The sequence below is a fragment of the Schistocerca nitens genome, chromosome 6 (genome assembly GCF_023898315.1).
Source record: "Schistocerca nitens isolate TAMUIC-IGC-003100 chromosome 6, iqSchNite1.1, whole genome shotgun sequence".
Taxonomy (NCBI): Eukaryota; Metazoa; Arthropoda; class Insecta; order Orthoptera; family Acrididae; genus Schistocerca; species Schistocerca nitens.
In genome coordinates, this window is record NC_064619.1 from 699,531,628 (window position 1) to 699,541,755 (window position 10,128).

At 43.0% G+C, this 10,128-nt stretch overlaps 1 non-coding gene across 1 annotated transcript; it reads left to right on the forward strand.

Annotated features, from left to right (window-relative positions):
• The first annotated feature begins 6,989 nt into the window (after positions 1 to 6,989).
• Positions 6,990 to 7,118, forward strand: LOC126191760 (small nucleolar RNA SNORA79). The gene has a single exon (XR_007538472.1). It is a non-coding gene; the product is annotated as a small nucleolar RNA SNORA79 (small nucleolar RNA).
• Positions 7,119 to 10,128: the final 3,010 nt, after the last annotated feature.

Below are 10,128 nucleotides of genomic sequence, written 5' to 3' on the forward strand. Positions count from 1 at the left end.
TTATCATACAGAGAAATCGCTAGTCGTGTTGGACGAAACCAAACAACTGTAATGCGGATATGTGACCGTTGGATGCAGGAGGGTACGACGGACCGACGTGGTCGATCGCATTCACCTCGGTGCACCACTGCACGTGCTGATAGGCAAATTGTGCGCATGGCAGTGACGGATCGCTCAGTGACATCCCGAACCATAGCACAGCACATTGCGTCTGTAACGCATCATCCAGTGTCTGCGCGTACCATTCGACGCCGTTTACAGCAGAGTGGTCTGTCCGAAAGACGTCCATTGCTTCGTCTACCATTGACGCAGAACCACAGACGTCTCCGTCGCCAATGGTGTGATGACAGACGGATGTGGACGGCAGACGGATGTGGACGGCAGAATGGAATGACGTTGTCTTTACTGACGAGGCACGCTTCTGTCTGCAGCACCACGATGGTCGGATTCGAGTGTGGAGACACCGTGGAGAGAGGATGCTGGACAGCTGCATTATGCACCGCCACACTGGTCTTGCACCGGGTATTATGGTATGGGGCGGTATTGGATATTACTCTCGCACGCCTCTAGTACACATTGCCGGTACTTTAAATAGCCGGCGCTACATATCTGAGGTGCTGGAGCCAGTTGTCCTTCCTTACCTTCAGGGCTCGGCCACAGCCATATTTCAACAGGATAATGCGCGACCACACGTGGCACGCATTGTCCAAAGGTTCTTCGTCAATAACCAGATTGAATTGCTTCCCTGGCCGGCTCGCTCTCCGGATCTTTCGCCGATAGAAAACATGTGGTCCATGGTTACTCAACGAGTGACCCAGATTACATCCCCAGCTGCCACACCAGATGATCTTTGGCAACACGTGGAAGCTGCTTGGGCTGCTGTACCCAAGGAACACATCCAACGTCTCTTTGACTCAATGCCGAGACGTGTGGCAGCGGTGATCTCCAACAATGGCGGCTACTCTGGCTACTGATTCTGGCAGGAACCACATGTCACAGACGTCTGTAAACGTAATCATTAGATACTTGGTCAACATGTTATCTAGAAAATAAATCTTGTTGTGCTACCTCTTGTCTTTCTTGGTGTTGCATTTACGTTGGCCAGCAGTGTATTTAAGATTCAACATCGTATTTTGCCCCCACTCAGATCTTTCCTCATTCATTCTTTCATATATGGCACAGTACGGAATGCAGTTTTCGCAGCTTCTCATTTGAAGGCATTTTGATACACTCGAGGCTTGGATCGTAAAAACTGATGGGTCCAAGAACCTCTTACCACATTCACATCATCTTGCAAACACAAATGTAATTGGTGATTTACCTGAACCGTTCCTGTCTTGCGCTTTTTATATTTTTTAAAAGAAAAAAACGGAAAGGAGGAGTTAATCAGCCTATGAATTTATCGAAGTTTAGATATTTCTGCCAGATAGACACGCACCACGACAATGTATACGTCCCCTTCTCTGTTGCGTTCCTCGTCACACACAACGGCATCCAATCCGAACTACACGATGTGGTCAAAAGTATCCGGACACCTGGCTGAAAATTACAAATTGGTGACGCCCACCATCGGCAGTAGCTGTAATTCAATATGGTGTTGGCACGCCCTTGGCCTTGACGACAGCTTCCACTTTCGCAGGCATACGGTCAGTCAGGTGCTGGGAGCTTACTTGGGGAATGGCAGCCCATTCTTCACGGAGTGCTGTACTGAGGAGAGTTAGCGGTGTCGGTCGGTGAGGCCTGGCACGAAGCCGGCGTTCCAAAACATCGCAAATGCGCTCTCTAGGATTCAGGTCAGGACTTTGCTCAGGCCAGTCCATTACGGGGGATGTTACTGTCGTGTAACCACTCCGCCACAGGCCGTCAATTATGAACATGCTCGATCGTGTTGAAAGATGCAGTCGCCACCCCGAATTGCTGTTCAACAGTGGTAAGCAAGAAGGTGCTTAAAACCTCAATACAGGCCTGAGCTGTGATAGTGCCACGCAAATCAACAAGGGGTGCAAGCCCCCTCCATGAAAAACACGACACCACACAACAACACCACCACCACCGCCTCCGAATTTTACTGTCGGCACTACACACGCAGGCAGATGACGTTCACCGGGCATTCGCCATACCCACACCCTGCCATCGGTTCGCCACATTGTGTTCCGTGGCGTGGTTTGGCATTTACTGGCGCGGTGTGTGGCTTATGAGCAGCCGCTCGACCGTGAAATCGAAGTTTTCACACCTCCCGCCTAATTGGCATAGTACTTGCAGTGGATGCTAATGCAGTTTGTAATTCCTGTGTGATGGTCTGGATAGATGTCTGCCTATTACACATTACGACCCTCATAAACAGTCGGCGGTCTGTCAGTCAACAGACGTGGTCGGCCTGTACGCTTTTGTGCTGTACGTGTCCCTTCATGTTCCCACTTCACTATCACATCGGAAACAGTGGACCTAGGGATGTGTAAGAGTGTGGAAATCTCACTTACAGACGTGTGACAAAAGTGACACCCAATGACCTGACCACGTTCGAAGTCCGTGAGTTCCACGGAGCGTCACATTCTGCTCTCTCACGATGTGTAATGACTAATGAGGTCACTGATATAGATTATCTGGTGGTAGGGGGCAGCACAATGCACCTAATATGAAAAACTTACGTTCTTGAGGTGTCCGTATACTTTTGATCACATTGTGTATTTTACCTGCGGTGAAGCAGCTGAGGGTCCTCCGTTATATTGAATATTTGCCACCCTTTTAGTTGAAAAGGAAATATTTCCCAGCAAGTTTTCTTTGCGAATTCAGTGCTTTAAGAGAGATTATATTTCACACTTCAGGATTCTTTCCGGTACATGGCTACATTCTTTCATCAAACAAATTTAACCGTTCAAAAAATCTGTTCTGCGTAAAAGTTAGCGAATGAGTCCAGCATCAACCCTGGCGAGTAATACACGTTTCGTGTCCGAGGAAGACTTGACTTGGCAAATGCTACATCTTCCAGTATAATCAGTATGCTGCTGGAAGTGGAGTGATGGCTCCAGTAAACTTATCCAGGCAAATATTGCTGTCTTAATAGTCGTCGTCGTCGTCTTCAGTCCTGAGACTAGTTTGATGCTGCTTTCCATGCTACTCTATTATGTGCAAGCTTATTCATCTCCCAGTACTTACTGCAACCTACATCCTGCTGAATCTGCTTAGTGTATTCATCTCTTGATCTCTCTCTACGATTTTTACCCTCCACACTGCCCTCCAATGCTAAATTTGTGATCCCTTGATGCCTCAGGACACGTCCTACCAACCGGTCCTTTCATCTAGTCAAGTTGTGCCACAAACTCCTCTTCTCCCCAATTCTATTCAATACCTCCTCATTAGTTACGTGATCTATACACCTAATCTTCAACATTCTTCTGTAGCACCACATTTCGAAAGCTTCTATTCTCTTCTTGTCCAAACTATTTATTGTCCATGTTTCACTTCCATACATGGCTACACTCCATACAAATACTTTCAGAAACGACTTCCTGACACTTAAATCTATACTCGATGTTAACAAACTTCTCTTCAGAAACGCTTTCCTTGCCATTGCCAGTCTACATTTTATATCCCCTCTACTTCTACATTGTGTCATTTCCTAATCTAATTCCCTCAGCATCACCCGACTTACTTCGACTACATTCCATTATTCTCGTTTTGCTTTTGTTGATGTTCATCTTATATCCTCCTTTCAAGACACACTCCATTCCGTTGAACTGCTCTTCCAAGTCCTTTGCTGTCTCTGACAGAATTACAAAGTCATTGGCGAACCTCAACGTTTTTATTTCTTCTGCATGGACTTGAATAGCTACTCCGAATTTTTCTTTTGTTTCCTTTTCTGCTTGCTCAATATACAGATTGAATAACATCGGGGAGAGGCTACAACCCTGTCTCACTCCCTTCCCAACCGCTGCTTCCCTTTCATGTCCCAGGACTCTTATAACTGCCATCTGATTTCTGTACAAATTGTAAATAGCCTTTCGCTCCCTGTATTTTACCCCTGCCACCTTCAGAATTTGAAAGAGAGTATTCCAGTCAACATTATCAAAAGCTTTATCTAAGTCCACAAATGCTAGAAATGCAGGTTTGCCTTTCCTTAATCTATTTTCTAAGATAAGCCGTAGGGTCAGTATTGCCTCACGTCTTCAAACATTTCTACGGAATCCAAACTGATCTTCGCCGAGGTCGGCTTATACCAGTTTTTCCATTCGTCTGTAAAGAATTCGCGTCAGTATTTTGCAGCTGTGACTTATTAAACTGATAGTTCGGCAATTTTCACATCTGTCAACAATTACTTTCTTTGGGATTGGAATTATTATATTCTTCTTGAAGTCTGAGGGTATTTCGCCTGTCTCTCACATTTTGCTCACTAGATGGTAGAGATTTGTCAGGACTGGCTCTCCCAAGGCTGTCACTAGTTCTAATGGAATGTTGTATACTCCCGGGGCCTTGTTTCGACTCGGGTCTTTCAGTGCTGTCAAACTCTTCACGCAGTATCGTATCTCCCATTTCATCTTCATCTACATTCTCTTCCATTTCTGTAACATTGCCCTCAAGTACATCGCCCTTGTATAGTCCCTCTATATACTCCTTCCACCTTTCTGCTTTCCCTTCTTTGCTTAGAATTGGGTTTCCATCTGAGCTCTTGATATTCATACAAGTGGCTCTCTTTTCTCCAAAGGTGTCCTTAATTTTCCTTTAGGCAGTATCTATCTTACCCCTAGTGAGATAATCCTCTAAATCCTCTACATCCTCTACATCCTTACATTTGTCCTCTAGCCATGCTTACTTAGCCATTTTGCACTTCCTGGCGATCTCATTTTTGAGACGTGTGTATTCCTTTTTGCCTGCTTCATTTACTGCATTTTTATATTTTCTCCTTTCATCGATTAAATTCAATATTTCTTCTATTACCCAAGGATTTCTGCTAGCCCTCGTTTTTTTTACCTACTCGATCCTCTGCTGGCTTCACTACTTCATCCCTCAGAGATATCCATTCTTCTTCTACTGTATTTCTTTCCCCCATTCTTGTCAATTGTTCCGTTATGCTCATCCTGAAACTCTGTACAACCTCTGCTTTAGTCAGTTTATCCAGGTCCCATCTCCTTAAATTACCACCTTTTTGCAGTTTCTTCAGTTTTAATCTACAGTTCATAACCAATAGATTGTGGTCACAGTCCACATCTGCCCCTGGAAATGTCTTACAATTTAAAACCTGGTTCCTAAATCTATCTGATACCTTCTAGTATATAGTATCTTAATAGTTAGGAAACTAAAAGTTTTCCTGGACCCTGACCCTGAAAAAGAATTTCAGTAATGGCTCGATTTTATTCCCTTGCGTGCTGATTTACATTCAGCACGGTAACTGGTAACTGGCACAGGGATATATGTGAAAATAGTTAGATAATGAAGTGGGCACGGAGTATGGGCTTCTGATTTACGAAATCACACTAGAAGGGTTTTGGACAGTAACCGTAGACTTCTACGCTGGAACATTCGCTAACGAAGGGCGGCTCTGGTTGGAGCAGTGTCTCATGACATGGGCCCCGTTCCCAGGACAGTCAATGCAGGCGTTTCTAAGAACACACACAGTGTGTGGTGTCGTTTTCTTTCGAAGGCGATAGAAACCTTCCATGGCGCTGGAAGCAAGTGTGTCAACGAAGACACGGTTGGAAGGAAATACCTCCTGAGACCTTACGCAAGGCGTTTGGGAGAAAACATAGTGGCATCTACATGGAGAATACTATGAAAGGACTAGAAGTAATCTTTTGGGAAAGGAGTTTCTTTACATTCTGCAGTGGAACGAACAAATGGAACTCTGAACAGTCCTTCACATATTGATAAAGTGAGTTCCTCACCATAATGCCAAAACGAAGCATAAGATGACACATTTATTGCTACACTATCTTGAGGGGGTGGAGGAAGAGATTAGTGTCTGACGTCGCGTCAAACGAGGACATTACAGACGGAGCACAAGCTCTGATTACGGATGAGGAAGGTAAGCGGCCGTGCCATTTCGAAGGCTTTTGCCTTAAGCGACTTAGGGAGTCACGGAAAACCTAAGTCAGGATGGCCGGACGTGGATTTGAACTGAACTGTCGTCCTCCCGAATGAGAGTCCAGTGTCGTAACCACTGCGCCACCCTGCACGGTCCCATCTTCTTGAAATAAGGGCTGTTACACGTACCCCAGTTTCAATGACAGGAAAACTAGGAGATATTAAATACTTCAGTTTTGGTCACCGTTGAAAAGACCATGTAATGTTAGTTCATATAAAGGAAGACAAAAATTCCTTTATTGTTATCACCAATTCGAGGGATATGGAAACTGTAGTAAACATGCATCTTAGATTTTGATATAAAAGAAGGCCTAGTTCAAATGGCTCTGAACACTATGGGACTTAACTGCTGATGTCATCAGTCCCCTAGAACTTAGAACTACTTAAACCTAACTAACCTAAGGACATCACACACATCCATGCCCGAGGCAGGATTCGAACCTGCGACCGTAGCGGTCGCGCGGTTCCAGACTGAAGCGCCTAGAACCGCTCGGCCACTCCGGCCGGCGTGTAGTTAACTGTATGCAATCAATGCAGTGTGTCTCAGAGATTCGCAAGTCATTTCAAAACCTTGAAGAGGCGGTATGTTATAAATTGCAAGACTAGCTACACAAGAGAATCTTAGCCATGTCCAAGTCCACAGAAAACTATGTTAACAATTGTGCGTTACCGCTTAGCTCCAGAGAGAGAAAAAAAGTGCTCCGCTGCCTTCCAAGCTCTTGGGCAGCTACACCCGCGTGACCCGCCACTGCTAGCCGCTATCGCCCTAGGCGCCAGTGCACAGGTTAATTAACTGTTTGCCGAGAAACGAATACAGCGGTAAAATTGACACACGAGACACCAAAGTAGCGTTGAATGAAAATTCCTGCACCAAGCTTACTCAAAATAGTATGTAAGAGATTAAAATCATTTGGCAATTGTTCCTCGTGCAGTCCTTTCAGTAACTGCAAGATTTCAAATTGCCATAGAGCAAATATGGATTGCTTCACCCAGAATTGTGCTATGTATAACACTGTTTGGCTTTGCGGATCCATACATTCATCAGGTTTCTTCATTTATAATTTGACCCATGTTTAAGCAGTACTATCAAACATTTCTCCTTAAAATGGAGAGGGGAGGAGACCTAAAATTCTCTACAAAATCCACTCTCTGCTTCCTATTTTGCAATTTCATTATTTATATTTGGTATGTATATCATTCTTCAGTGAAGTTCGGCACTGTCTTGGTTCAATGGATAAAATTTTACAATAAATCAGATAAAACAAGACCACATCTAAAAATTATGAAGGTAAAATATGCAATGTGCTGTACTCTCCAGTTTCTAAGTGGTATATTGTCTGATTACCAATTTTAATTTTTAACACCGTATTTTGAAACCTCCTGGCAGATTAAAACTTCGCGCCGAACAGAGACTCGAATTCGGGACCTTCGCCTTTCGGGGACAAGTGCTCTACCAACTGAATTATGCAAGCACGACTAATGATCTCAATTGTTAAAGTATTTGCCCACGAAAGACAACTGTCGGGAGTTCGGGTGTAGGTCCGCCACACTGTTTAAATCTGCCAGGTAGTTTGCTATCAGCGCATCCTCCGCTGCAGAGTGAATATTTCATTCTGGATCTGAAAGTGTACCGATAGTAAATTAAATTAAATGATTGTCAACGTTTAGATTTACGGAACACTGTTGTTGAAAGACGACACTATTGGTGACTGATAAGAACATAAAACTAGTGACGCTTGTTGGACATATTTTTCTCTTACAGGCAGAGGAATTTTGCTAATAGAGAACATACTCACCGCAGCATGTGTGCAAATACGCAGTGTATGAAAACCTATGCGCACTGGGATACGAACTCCTTGATATTGCATTTGTGCAGTCTATGGTTACCCAGCCTATAGGGGGAAGATATTTTGGTGTGGCATTGTGGCATGTATTGAAGGGGAAGTCCTGTTCATGGTTTGTGTATTTAATTTGGACAAAGGTTCATATGGGGCTGTGAAGGAAATTGAGATCAGCATTGAAGAGGAGAGATCTAAAGTTAGAAGAAAAAGATAAAAAAGTAGTTAATGGGCAAAACACGGAACTATATTGTAAACTTTGGGAATGTGTCAGCAAAAGCACATTGCCATATTTGATATCAGGAGTAAAAGAATTTTTGGAATAAATTTGCTTTTTTGTGTCATCAGATTTTGTATGTCACTTGCTGAAGAGAAATTTAGATGATTTACCTTCAGATCTTTAGTCCTGTGATTGTCAATGAGCTGTTAAACCCCGATCTTTTGTTGTTTCTTCTGGTGGTTGTTGGAAAATCTGGTAGTATTGGATATTACATTTGCGGTACAAATGTCGAAAATTAAGCAAAGGTCAGTATATGCAATTAAAGACAGAAAACACGTAAAAACAGTCTGACACACAAATCTGAGGATATCTCTAAGAGACATCACGCGCATATTCTGTAGAGTCTTAGTAGTAGTTTGTAATTTTGTTTTTGGATTGAGCCGAAACAAATACTAATCATCATATATTTCATCTGACGCCTGTTGTGAAATAGTTCTCGCTATTTTTGATAGTGGACTTCCATGTGCCCATTCAACAGAACGATCGCATGTTGGTCTAGTACAATATTCAGTTTAACAGTGTGTGTTAATACAGAAAGAAAAACATGGGGAGGAGCCGGCGATCCAGCAGTGATTTTGGATAGTGCTAATAAATAGCAAACAGACGTTCAGAGCTGCTAAACTGAATATGCTGAGAGCAGATGTTCGCTCCTGTAACGTAGCGATTTGGCCCCTAAGGCCATACATGCACAAATATAAAAGGAACAAAACACTGGCAATGTTGGTTTTGCATGTGTATTAGTTTCTGGAATGAAGAGTGTGGTGACATTGATCTGTAGCGAAACCTAAGATCTAAGTTACAATTATAAACACCTTAAATTGGAATCATATAGAAAACGTTGCGTGGAAGGAGACCCAAAGACTGCTTTTTATTGGCAGAACACTTAAAACGTGCAACACGTGTCCTAAACAGACTGACTGTACTACACCTGACCGTTCTCTTCAGAACTGTTCTGTGGTGAGATGTTTCCTTTATAAAATATACATGGTGTTTCTTAAAGACATTAAGGATAGAGCCTAGCTGCAGTACGTACTTGCTCCTTACTTATTTAATTAAGTGTACACAAATTTCGTTTAAACCTATATTTCAAAACACAGATATCCTACACAAGACGACAAAGATCTGTTTCAAATCAAAACTTGTAGACACTTGTAGATATGTGGTATTCGTTTTCTAAAACAAGAAAATATAATGCTGATTCTATTGTTTCTTGAGCGCTAGGTGATCTTTATTTTGCCTTAGTCTTTAGCGCTGCAGAGTTGTTATTCTAACAGCTCCAACATGAGTAAGTTAGAAGTAGATATCCTTGGAGTAGCAATTTACGCCATTTAATAAAAGCAGGTCCTGACTGTATACCAATTACCTTCCTCTCAGAGTATGCTGATGCAATACGTCCATACTTACGAATCATATACAATAGCAAGCTCGACGAAAGACCAGGATCCAAACACTGGAAAGTTGCACATGTCACACCAATAGTCAAGAAAGGTAATAGGAATAATGCATAACTTAAAAGACTATATGATTAACGTCAAAACGCAGCAGGATTTTGGAACATACGTTGTACTGCAACATTATGAATACCTCGAAGAGAACGGTCTATTGATTCACAGTCAACGCAGATTGAGAGAACATCGTTCTTGCTACACACGGCTCTTTACTCACACGAAGTGTTGAGTGCTATTGACTAAAACTTTAAAGTTTATCCGTATTTCTGGATTTCCTGAAGAAACTGTACCGTACAAGCGGCTTGTGGTGGAATTGCGTGTTGAGAGAATGTCGTCTGTTATGTGACTAGATTTGTGATTTCCTGTCAAAGGGGTCACAGATGGTAGTAATTGACGGAAAGTCATCGAGTAAAACAGAAGTGATTTCTGGTATTCCCAAAGGCAGTGTTATAAGCCTTCTGCTGTTCCTTATCTAATCTGAGCA